Below are 12,932 nucleotides of genomic sequence, written 5' to 3'. Positions count from 1 at the left end.
AATTTGAGCAACAGGTGAAGCTAGCTGTTTCATGTTGCTACTATGCAGTAGCAAGACAAGCAGTATTTGCCACTAACAGGATACTGCCAAGAAGACATTCTGCCCATTACACAAGTAATGTGGTATATGAATTTCAGTGCCAGTGTGATGCTAGGTATGTAGGCCATACATCCCAAAGACTGGTGGATCGTATCAAACAGGGTGTCCTAGCCGCTGTTTGCAATGGGCAAGGTACAGACCGTACCCAACCAGCCCGTGCTTGCAAAACTCAAAACACAGTGTCCAATATTAGATGTGATTCCACGATTGGACAACATTTGCTAAATGATCCTCAATGTACTAAGAATTACGCTGACAACCAATTTGAGATTGTCAGTCAGGTTTGCAATGTGGTGCATTTATGTGTACTGGAAGCTACACAGACAGGCCCCTGTACTTTGCAGACAGAAGGAACGTATACACACATCGCACCTAAACAAAATAAATGACACCCATTCACTGTTCATCCCCCAGAGCAGTGCCTTGATCAATCAGAGTCAAGCTGCCAGGTTTAAATTTCAAACAATGCTTGGCATTTAACTGTCAGTCACCATCAATGGTGCATTCTCCATAGCAACACCACTTGCCATCAATCAACACTCTCCTGACATACGGTATAAATGATTGTTTTCCCCCTTATATTGGTATTTTTGCGAGTGTCCTGATGAGTGCAAGATGAAAAGCTTAGGCATGTCCCTCTTTTCAGCAATACTCAAGTTCTGTACTACCATACAGCTATCTTTGAAGTGTAGTCACTGTTGTAATGTCAGACACACAGAAACCAATTTATGCACAGCAAGCCACAAACAGCAATGTAATAGTGACCCGGTAATCTGTCTTTGTGATGTTGATTCAAGGATAAATATTGGCAGGAGCACTGGTTCTTCTTTGAAATAGTGCCCTGAATTTTTTTCCATCCACTTGAGGGGACACACAGGACCTCGTTTTAATGTCTCATCCAAAAGACCGCAGCTCCAATAGTGAAGCACTCCCCCAGAGTGTCAATCTTGATCTTTGTTCTCAAGTCCTGAAGTGCAAATTGAACCCAGAACATTGTGACTCAGAGGCAAGAGTGCTACCAACTGGACCACAGCCGAAAAGCACTGAAAGGTGCTGAATTATATGTGATGGGTGATTATTCTTACATTCCTCTCTGCATCATCATTGTGCTGAAATTGTATGAAGCTTAGGATAGGATTATTAGGTCTGGCCTTTGTCATGTGGAAATGGGCCAACATATTTTCTTACATAATGTCAAATCACTTCAGTGCAGTTGATTGCTTGTGTAGACCCTTGTGATGGGCTTACCAGACGAAAGTTAGGAGGAGCACTGGGTGCTACTAGTAATGACAAGAAAGAAAAAAGATCACTATCTTTTCTATCTACAGCTCAGGAAAGTTCACAACTGCCTTATCCTTGGCACAAAAACAGAAAGTGCTGGAAAAACTCAGCAGGTCTGACAGCATCTGTGGCGAGAGAAACAGAGTTGACGTTTTGAGTCCGTTTACTCGAAACGTTAACTGTCTTTCTTTTCACAGGTACTGTCAGACCTGAGTTTTTCTAGCACTTTCTGTTTTTGTTTCAGATTTCCAGCATCTGCAGTATTTTGCTTTTGCCTCATTGGGTTCATCTGGATTTCCCCTGCTTTGTACTGGAATATTGCACTAAAGCTTTACCACCTTCAAGCTTACTGCTACCTCTGTTAGTTAAGAAGACCTTTCTGGTTTGTTTTATACACTTGAAGTAGTTGGAGATGAAAAAGGAATCTTTCCCTTCCCAGTTTTGATCTCCATAAGGGGTGATCTACTTGCCTTCGAAGCGGAAAAGCAAAGGTTCACCATTTGTTCCCTGGAATGGGAGTGATTAAATTGGATAGACACTCCCTCGAGTTGAGGAAAATTAAGTGATCTCACTGAACTGTGCAAGGTTCTGAAGGGGTGTAACAGGGTAGACGCCGACAGTTTGTTTCCCTTGGGTCACAGTCTCAGGATAAGGGGTTGCTCAGTTAGGATTGAGATGAGGAGAAATTTCTTCATTCCGAGGGTTGTGAATTTTTGGAATTTCCTTCCCCAGAGGATCGTGGATGCCCCATCACAGCTTATTTAAACTGAGATAGGGCTTTGGTCTCTCAGGGAATCGACAGATATCGGAACGGGCAGGAAAATGAAGTTGAGGTAGAAGATCAGCCACTATTGTATTGAATTGCAAGCAGGCTCAATGGGCCTTATGGTCAACTATTTCTTATGTTCTCTTGTAATGTATTGCTGAAAAAAGATACATGTTTCGAAGTTTTTCATCTTGCCCCCATCAGGACAATTTGCAAGAATACCAAATCGTAAAGGGAACAACAATTTATATCGTATGAAAAGAGAGTGCTGATTGGTTGTCAAGTGGACTCTGATTGATAGAGGCGCATTCTCCATGGCAACTACCAATCAGAGTCCACTTGCCCACCAATCAGCAGTCTCTTCTGAAGCAGTATAAATTGTTGTTCCTTTTACAATTTGCGAGTTGTCCTGTTGAGGGCAAGAAGAAAAGCTTCAACACGTCTTTTTTTTTTTGGCAATACTGAAGTTCTGTACTGCCAAACAACTATTCTTCTGTTACGTTAACAAGTTTCAAAGCAAAACTCAGGAGCTGAGTTGTCTATGAAGGGAGGCCGGGAAATTAGTCAGGATAAAAGGGCATGTTGAATTCTACACATTCAAGGTAAATGTATGAACTCTTATTATTCACATTCTGCACAATAATTCTGACTCTTGTATCTTGGATTGTTGATGGTTATTCTCAGGGGCTCTTGGACTGAATAAGCATTGGTGAATTCTCCTATTGTCTTTAGTTCTCCACATGAACCACAGATGAACCATGGTTGAATTGCAAATCACAATATCCACAGAAACAGGAAGAGGCAATTTAGCACCTCGAACCTGCTTCACCAGTTCACATAGATCATGACTGATCTGTACCTCAACTCCATTTACCCACCTTTGAATCATGTCCCTTGACACCCATACTAAAAATAATGGAATACTTCATGAATTTATGCTTCATCCTCATGCAGGTGCCTTGCTTGTTCTCTGTCAAGTTCCGATTTTAGTTTATGTGCTGCCAACCTTAGGCTGGATGGCCTTGTCAACAGACAAAAGTTTCACAGAAAAGACTTATTCGCAGATTCCCAGAAATACATTCTTAAAAAATGGCTCAAAATTGGCATGGATGCTCCACATGCTTCTGTTATAAACCTGGAAGGATTGGGTGGGAGAGAGTGGGTGGGAGGATGGAGTGTGAGTCTTGTCCAGTGCTTGGAAGCTCAATCCATCCTAAACACAGTCCCTGGCGTCGGAAGGGCAGGGTTGAAGGCAGAAACTCCCATCACTGAGAGCTCCTGTTTCCCTGACTTTAGACATGGCCTAAGCAGGGAAGCTGCTAGGTCCTAAAAGATGAGGGTTACCCCACTCCAGCAACGTTGCAGATGGGCCCCACGCGGTGGAGGAAGTGGAATTGTGCCGACTTGCTGTCTTATCACTGCGTAACGTTTGATTTCTGTGAATTAAATTCCCCGAGAGTAAATATGCTCAAGAGTATTTTCGGCAAAAGCGCTGCACTGTTGGCAATGATCTGCATTAACAAAATAATATTGGGGTGGGGATGTTGCTAATTGATATGGGGATGGCAACTCAACTCATATACTGTACCTAGAAGGAATCAGATCTCTGGTCAAAAGATTGCAACAAAAGTGCTGAGGAAAGTGCCAAATCATAAGAACCTGCAATGTCTCGTTGAAAGGTGATGATTTGTACTTTGCAACGTACCTTCTTGCCCAGTCGTTTCCTAATGGTGTGCCATTGGTTCAGTATTAGAACTCTGGGAATAGGAACCAGGTCAGTATTTCCATAAGAGTTGTTGGGGAAAAATGGCCATCACATCTGCTGGAAGCTTCACAACAAATTAAATACCCTCATTCTGAACTCGTTTAAGTACAGCCTCAGCAGTGTCTATAATGGCGTACAGTATGTACTGTCCAATGTTCATTCATTCAGTAATAAACCTCTGTAGTGCCAGTCAAGGGACAAGTTACAGTTTGTGACTAGCAGTGCAATTTTCCAAGGTACATTGGCCGCTGTACTTTGTTTCCACTTACTGTTGTAGGTGAGTGTTTTAACTGTCATGTCTCTGAATGACAGTTGGTGTAATTATGGTGCACAATGTAACAAAGAAAAGTATTTTCAGAGGAGAATGTCCTTTCAAAATGTAGATCTGTTAATAGTTTTCAGAACATTTCTCATCGCTGAATACTATAAGATTAAATAAGGAGTGTAGAATTGGGAAGAGGCAGCACACTGAATTTAATTCTCTTGATTTCCCTCATTTCTCACCACCTCTGTGGTGCTGCCTCATGCTAGCCCAATTAGTTAAGATGTGTTTCCCCCCCCAAGGAAGTGCAGATGGGCCCAACTATGGGCTTTGTTTGGGGAGTGGGGGAGTGTGTTCAGGCCAAGGAAGCAGGCTGGACTCATAAAGAATTGGCCCAAACGGCCTTTCTTTATGTGTGGCCCAGACACTGAGGGTCAATTCAATAGCCAACTCAACCATGGAGGAACATCACATCCAAACCTGATTGTTTCCTCACATAGTCTTCCATAAAATTTACAGCACAGAAGCAGGCCATTCAGCCCAACAGCTCCACGCTGGTGTTTATGCTCTGTATAAGCCTCCTCCATCCACAACCGCCCCCCCAACTCTTCAACCAATCCTATCAACATATCCTTCTATTCCTTTCTCCCTCATTTGTTTACGTAACTTGCCCTTACATTCATTTATTTAACTTACCTCAGCTACCCCTTGTGGTATCGAGTTAAACATTTTTACCATTCTCCTGAATTCCCAGTTGGATTTGTTAGTGACTGACTTATATTTATGGTCTTGCCTGCATGTAGAAACACCTTCTTTATGCCTAATACATCAAACGCTTTCATAACTGTTAAGACCTCAATCAGGTCACCCCCTCAGTTTTCTCTTTCCTAGAGAAAAGAGCCCCAGCATGTTCACTCTCTCCTGACGTATATAACCTCTCAGTTCTGATATCATATTAATCATTGCTCAATCAATCTCCACACAGATTCTCACTTTCCAGTATGGCTCACTGGATAGGGATCTGAACCTTTTTTTATCTCCAAGGTTACCGACTCCCATTGTCCCAAAGTAATCTCTGGCCCAACTGAGATGAGTTAAAGGCAAAATACTGCGGATGCTGGAAATCTGAAATACAAACAAAAAATGTTAGAAAAACTCAGCAGGTCTGACAGAATCTGTGGAGAGAAAGACAGAGTTAATGTTTTGAGTCCATATGACTCTTTTTCAGATCTAAAAGGAAGTAGAAATGTGGTGAAATATATACTGTTTAAGGGGGGGTGGAACTGATGAAGCTGGATAGAAGGCCAGCAAGTGGAGGCAAAGGAGAGATTGCAAATGATGTCATAAACAAAAGGTCAAAGGGTTGTTAATAGTGATGGTACCGGCTAAAGGAGGTGCTAATGGTGACATTAAGGGTGGAAAGCAGAATGTGATAATGGCTGGACCAGGGTACGCACTCTGGAAAGCGACAGATGGCCCTAGTCGGGGTGGGGTGGGGGGAGGGGACAGTGGTTGGAAAAAAAATTGAAAATAGGCTAAAAACTGGGGATAAAACTAAAACAATGAATAAAAATGGAAATAAATTTAAAAATAATAACAATGAAAATAAGTGGGAAAAAATTAAATAAAAATTTAAAAATAAAAATGAATATAGAAAAAAGGGGGGGATCAAAAAGGGATGGGGTGGGGAGAGAGAGTTCATGGTCTGAAGCTGTTGAACTCAATATTCAGTCCGGAAGGCTGTAAAGTGCCCAGTCGGCAGATGAGGTGCTGTTCCTCCAGTTTGCGGTGAGCTTCACTGGAACATTGCAGCAGTCCAAGGATGGACATGTGGTCATGAGAGCAGGGTGGAGTATTGAAATGGTAAGCGACAGGGAGGTCTGGGTCATGCTTGCGGACAGACTGAAGATGTTCCGCAAAGCAGTCACTCAGCCTGCGTTTGGTCTCTCTGAGATCAGTTAACATTATTTCTGTGTGTGCTGTGTAAGTTCGCAGTCTATGGACATTATAGCATTTAAAGGTACAGGAATTTCTAATACTGTTACAGTAGCTCCTGCCTAATTTGCAAGGGTGGGACCCATTGTGGGTGTGTTGATAGGTTCCCTAGATCAGTGAAGAGCAGTTCACGGACCAGTTAGTTTTAGTCAGTCAGAGAAGAGCTTCCAGGCAGCAGCTGGCTGTGCAGTTGGCACTCAGGAGAAGGCCCAGGAGCTGTTTGATGGTTCTGTGCTGTGGAAAAGGTTAGGGGGTTAGGGCTAAAAGAAAACGAAAATAAAAATACCTGGAAAAACTCAGCAGGTCTGGCAGCATCTGCGGAGAGGAACACAGTTAACATTTCGAGTCCGAATGACTCTTCAACAGAACTAAGTAAAAATAGAAGAGAGGTGAAATATAAGCTGGTTTAAGGGGGGGGGGGGGGGTGGGGTGGGGGGGTGGGGGGGGCGGGGGTGGGACAAGTAGAGCTGGATAGAGGGCCAGTGATAGGTGGAGATACAAAAGATGTCATAGCCAAAAGGGCAAAGAGGTGTTGAAGGTGGTGATATTATCTAAGGAATGTGCTAATTAAGGGTAGAAAGCAGGACGAGCAACGCACAGAGAGCCCTAGTGGGGGTGGGATGGGGGGAAGGGATCGAAATAGCTAAAAGGTAGAGATAAAACAATGGATGGAAATACATTTAAAAATAATGGAAATAGGTGGGAAAAAAAAATCTGTATAAATTATTGGAAAAAAAAGCCTGGGGGGAGGGGGGGGATCGGAAAGTGGGTGGGGATGGAGGAGAGAGTGCATGATCTAAAATTGTTGAACTCAATATTCAGTCCAGTAGGCTGTAAAGTGCCTAGTCGGAAGATGAGGTGCTGTTCCTCCAGTTTGTGTTGAGCTTCACTGGAACAATGCAGCAGGCCAAGGACAGACATGTGGGCATGAGAGCAGGGTGGTGTGTTGAAATGGCAAGCGACAGGGAGGTCTGAGTAATGCTTGCCGACTGACCGAAGGTGTTCTGCAAAGCGTTCACCCAGTTTACGTTTGGTCTCTCCAATGTAGAGGAGACCGCATTGGGAGCAACGAATGCAGTTGACTAAATTGAGGGAAGTGCAAGTGAAATGCTGCTTCACTTGAAAGGAGTGTTTGGGCCCTTGGACGGTAAGGAGAGGGGAAGTAAAGGGGCAGGTGTTGCACCTTCTGCGCTTGCATGGGAAGGTGCATTGGGAGGGAGTTGAGGTGTAGGGGGTGACGGAGGAGTGGACCAAGGTGTCCCAGAGGGAACGATTCTGCCGCGGGGGGTGAAGGGAAGATGTGTTTGGTGGTGGCATCATGCTGGAGTTGGCGGAAATGGCGGAGGATGATCCTTTGAATGCGGAGGCTGGTGGAGTGATAAGTGAGGACAAGGGGGACCCTATCATGTTTCTGGGAGGGAGGAGAAGGCGTGAGGGCGGATGCGCAGGAGATGGACCGGACACGGTTGAGGGCTCTGTCAACCACGGTGGGTGGAAATCCTCGGTTAAGGAAGAAGGAGGACATGTCAGAGGAACTGTTTTTGTAAGTGGCATCGTCAGAACAGATTTCTAAAAGAAACCCTGGGAGCCACTGGTAGTTCAGTGCAGCTGAGAGTGAGGGCAAGGAAGCCCATAAGCAGTATTTACTTGGGTCAGCTGAGAAAGATTGGCACTCAGAGAATTTCAGGGACAGTGCCAGCTCCATGCAGCTAGCTGCTTGGTAAAAAGATGCCAGTAATTAGATGCTTATAAGGAGTCTCCAGAATCTTGGGGAATGTGGTCTCAGGAAAAGAGTTTAAACTACCAGGAGGTGATCAGTCATTGAGGCAGTCCGAGTCAGAGCGGTAATGAAGGAGTTCCGAGGCTAGATCTTTGCAAGTGCAGAATTGGAGTCCCTTGTGATGGAGACAGAGGTTTAATGAGATTGTATAACTCACAGTGAATGCTGACGTCTGGGTAGGTTCTTGAGAAATCTGTGGGATCTCTCTTGACCGTATCTGCCATTTATGTGTGCCACCATGGTTTGACCACAGTTTGCCTGTTAATTCACATGTGCCTCAAGTTGATTCTGAATGTTATAGTATAAGATACATATTGTAAATTGTTTTACCTTTCTGAATTTGTGTAGTAAACTTTGTTTTTGTCCGTTCAAAACCTGTGGAATCTTGTGGTTTAACTCCAAAAGCAGACGCCTTTAATTTCAACCTATAACTACTTTAAACAAAACGTTACTGGTCCCTAACTGGACACATCCCCCCCACCCCTTCCCCCCCCCCACCCCACCCCACCAACACCATCCTGGGGTCCGGCCAAGGATCGTAACACGGTACATAAACTGGTCTCTGTGGTTTACATCATCGGATGGGTTGTACAGTCTTTAAAATTGGCATTGACAGCGAGTTGCAGTGCAGATATGCAATCTTTTCTTCAGATTAAAACAGCAACTACTTTAAATGCCCTTGAGCTCGTCAATAGAGGGAAAGGAAGGACGATCTGATTTCTTGTTGATAGAATCACACAGGGTTTGCATTTAGAGGCCAACCTGCCAGACTCTGAGGGGTAGGACTATGACTTTGCATGAGTGGAAAACAGGTCATAGCACATTCGACAGTCCCTTCAGCAGCTCATCCAATTTTATCACAACACCAATAACAACATATAGCTCCTTAAGCATAATAAAATGTCCCAAGGCCCTTGACAATCGAAATAGAAACAGGAGGAAATGTAAAATGAGCTGTCGAGTTGCTGTCATCTGTTTCACACAATTTCACAAAGTCAAGATTGACCCTCATGTATCTCCAAATTCAGACTACAGGAAAAATGGATCGACTGATCTCATTGTGTGTGGTGCTAGAGGGTATTCCATTGACAGGAATGTGCATCTGGATGACTGCCTGAAATAAAGCAATGGAGGATTTTGTAGCCCTGTGTTAAGAAGCCTTCTGATTTTCCCACCAATGATTAGAAACGTCTTTGGATAGCCTGTGGAAATAACAAACAGATTGAAAGGGTATTGTTGCATTATCTCCATTTATCTGCATCATCACTACTTTGCCTAATTCAAATAGAAAAGAAGCGAGTGAAAAATCAGAGCCAAACACCACGCAGAGTGCATTTTCTATTGATCAGGGAGGAGTAAAGGGAGTTTGATATGACAGGGTGCCTCAAGAGGTTTTTACTGTCATTTAATATTAAAATATTCTTCTGATGGCTCTTATGTTCCATAGTGGATGTTTCAATCTGTAGTCATTGTTACTGTTCCCGCTCCATCTCACATGGAGAAATTTGAAAAAAACACACAACAAAATGCTGTGATTAAAAAATATTGTCTTGGTATTTAGGAATCTGCAGAGTAGCAATCCATATATAGAGAAGACCCTTTTGTCTATTGTGTGTAAGAAGTAAGGTGTGTGGACCTTAACTGCATTTGAGTGGGACCTCTATTGTGTGATGATAATTTACACTTGACATTAATGAGAAGCAAACTATATTGATGAGATTGTGATGTAGTTCTTTACAGCATATTCCATAAAAGAAATAAATGAGGTGCTCTAAATGTTTTCCTAAGATCTGAGCATTTAAAATAATGCTGACTCTTCCCATTCGAGTAAAGAAGTCACAGTTATATTCTAGTCACTTGCATCACAACTGTGGCCATTTTTATTTATATGCACATAAAAGAAGTATTCAAGAAGATCAGAAAGGATCAGAAATTCTACATGGGGTGTAAAATGGACAATAGTGGATCTGGAACCCATTTTATACCGTGCCTGATTTAGCCTTTCCATTGAACTGAATAGAAAGCAGAGTGTACAGGGTGTTTATATTGTTCCTGTGCTATTTGAAACTTTATTAGCTTTGGTTGGACATTTATTTTTAATTATTCGTTCATGGGATGGGGGCGTTGCTGGCTGGATCAGCATTTATTGCTCATCCCTAATTGCCCTTGATAACTGGCTTGCTAGGCTACTTCAGAGGGCATAAGAGTCAACCACATTGTTGTGGGTCTGGAGTCACATGTAGGCCAGACCAGGTAAGGCCAGCAGATTTCCTTCCATAAAGGACATTAGCGAACCAGATGGGTTTTTACAACACTCGACAATGGGTCCATGGTCATCATCTGACTTTTAATTCCAGATTCTTTATTGAAATCAAATTTCACCATCTGCCACAGGTCGCCAGAGCATTAAGATAAAAGCAAAAACTGCAGATGCTGGAAATCCAAAATAAAAACAAAAATACCTGGAAAAACTCAGCAGGTCTGGCAGCATCTGCGGAGAGGAGCACAGTTAACGTTTCGAGTCAACAGAACTAAGTAAAAATAGAAGAGAGGTGAAATATAAGCTGGTTTAAAGGGGTGGGGGGTGGGGGGTGGGACAAGTAGAGCTGGATAGAGGGCCAGTGATAGGTGGACATAACCAAAAGATGTCACAGACAAAAGGACAAAGAGGTGTTGAAGGTGGTGATATTAACTAAGATGAGGAAGATGAGGTGCTGTTCTTCCAGTTTGCGTTGAGCTTCACTGGAACATTGCAGCAGGCCAAGGATGGACATGTGGGCATGAGAGCAGGATGGAGTGTTGAAATGGCAAGCGACAGGGAGGTCTGGGTCATGCTTGCGGACAGACCGAAGGTGTTCTGCAAAGCGGTCACCCAGTCTGTGTTTGGTCTCTCCAAAGTAGAGGAAACCGCATTGGGTCACAGACAAAAGGAAAAACAAGTGTTGAAGGTGGTGATATTATCTAAGGAATGTGCTAATTAAGGGTAGAAAGTAGGACAAGCAAGGTACAGATAGCCCTAGTGGGGGTGGGGTGGGGTGAAGGAATCGAAAAAGGCTAAAAGGTAGAGATAAAACAATGGATGGAAATCCATTTAAAAATAATGAAAATAGGTGGGAAAAGAAAAATCCCTTCCCACCAACATCCGTGATTCCTCTGACACCCTACATCATATCAACAGTTTCCAGTTCCCTGGCCCCAACCGCCTCCTCTTCCCCATGGACGTCCAATCCCTCTACACCTCCATCCCCCACCAGGATGGTCTGATAGCTCTTCACTTCTTCCTCAAACAGAGGCCTGAACAATCCCCATCCACCACTACTCTCCTCCATTTGGCTGAACTTGTTCTCTCACTGAACAATTTCTCCTTAAAGTCCTCTCACTTCCTCCAAATAAAAGGTGTGGCTATGGGTACCAGCATGGCCCCCAGCTAAGCCTGTCTCTTTATGGGGTATGTGGAACATTCCTTGTTTCAGTCCTACTCCAGCCCCCTCCCACAACTCTTTCTCCGGTACATCAATAATTACTTCGGTGCTGCTTTATGCTCTCGTCTGGACCTGGAAAAATTTATTAATTTTGTTTCTAATTTCCACCCCTCCATCATTTTCACATGGTCCATCTCTGACACTTCCCTTCCCTTCCTTGACCTCTCTGTCTCAATTTCTGGTGATAGGCTGTCCACTTTCCAAAACAGTCCCTCTAACATGTCTTCCTTCTTCCTTAACCGAGGTTTTCCACCCACGGTGGTTGACAGGGCCCTCAACCATGTCCGGCCTATCTCCCGCGCATCCGCCCTCACACCTTCTTCTCCCTCCCATAAACATGATAGGGTCCCCCTTGTCTTCACTTATCACCTCACCAGCCTCCGCATTCAAAGGATCATCCTCTGGCATGATGCCACCACCAAACATATTTTCCCTTCACCCCTCCGGAGGCATTCCGCAGGGATCGTTCCCTCTGGGACACCTTGGTCCACTCCTCCATCACCCCCTACTCCTCAACCCCCTCCCACGGGACCTTCCCGTACAACTACCAAAGGTGCAACACCTGCCCCTTCACTTCCCCTCTCCTCACCGTCCAAGGGCCCAAACACTCCTTTCAAGTGAAGCAGCACTTCAGTTGCACTTCCCTCAGTTTAGTCTACTGCATTCGTTGCTCCCAAAGCGGTTTCCTCTACATTGGAGAGACCAAACGCAGACTGGGTGACCGCTTTGCAGAACACCTTCGGTCTGTCCGCAAGCATGACCCAGACCTCCCTGTCGCTTGCCATTTCAACACTCCATCCTGCTCTCATGCCCACATGCCAGCACCTCATCTTCCGCCTAGGCACTTTACAGCCCACCGGACTGAATATTGAGTTCAACAATTTTAGATCATGAACTCTCTCCTCCATCCCCACCCACTTTCCGATCACCCCCTTTTTTCCCATTAATTTATATAGATTTTTCTTTTCCCACCTATTTCCATTATTTTTAAATGTATTTCCATCCATTGTTTTATCTCTACCTTTTAGCCTTTATTGATTCCTTCACCCCATCCCACCCCCTGCTTTCTACCCTTAATTAGCACATTTCTTAGATAATACCACCACCTTCAGCACCTCTTTGTCCTTTTGTCTGTGACATCTTTTAGTTATCTCCACCTATCACTGGCCCTCTATTCAGCTCTACTTGTCCCACCCCCCTTAAACAGCTTATACTTCACCTCTCTTCTATTTTTACTTAGTTCTGTTGAAGGGTCATTCGGACTCGAAACATTAACTGTGTTCCTCTCCGCAGATGCTGCCAGACCTGCTGAGCTTTTCCAGGTATTTTTGTTTTTGTGTCACCAGAGCATTACCCTCGATCTCAGGATTACTAGTCCAGTGACAATTCCACTACGCCACAACCTGCAAAAGGCATATAAAAACATAATTCATAAAGTATTTGCTGCAAATGCTGTTTTAATGCTCTGTTAATGATGTTGAAACTGATTAAAAATTGACGGC

At 43.9% G+C, this 12,932-nt stretch overlaps 1 protein-coding gene and 1 pseudogene across 1 annotated transcript in view; one reads left to right on the top strand and one right to left on the bottom strand.

Annotated features, from left to right (window-relative positions):
- Window positions 1-12,932, top strand: part of LOC121287741 (ras-related protein Rab-26-like) — a 351,705-nt gene that overhangs the window by 63,383 nt on the left and 275,390 nt on the right. The window lies entirely within an intron of this gene.
- On the bottom strand, window positions 3,056-3,152 carry LOC121288757 (annotated as a pseudogene).

This window comes from Carcharodon carcharias, chromosome 15, assembly GCF_017639515.1.
Source record: "Carcharodon carcharias isolate sCarCar2 chromosome 15, sCarCar2.pri, whole genome shotgun sequence".
Lineage (NCBI taxonomy): Eukaryota > Metazoa > Chordata > Chondrichthyes > Lamniformes > Lamnidae > Carcharodon > Carcharodon carcharias.
This window is presented reverse-complemented; position numbering and strand designations above follow the sequence as displayed.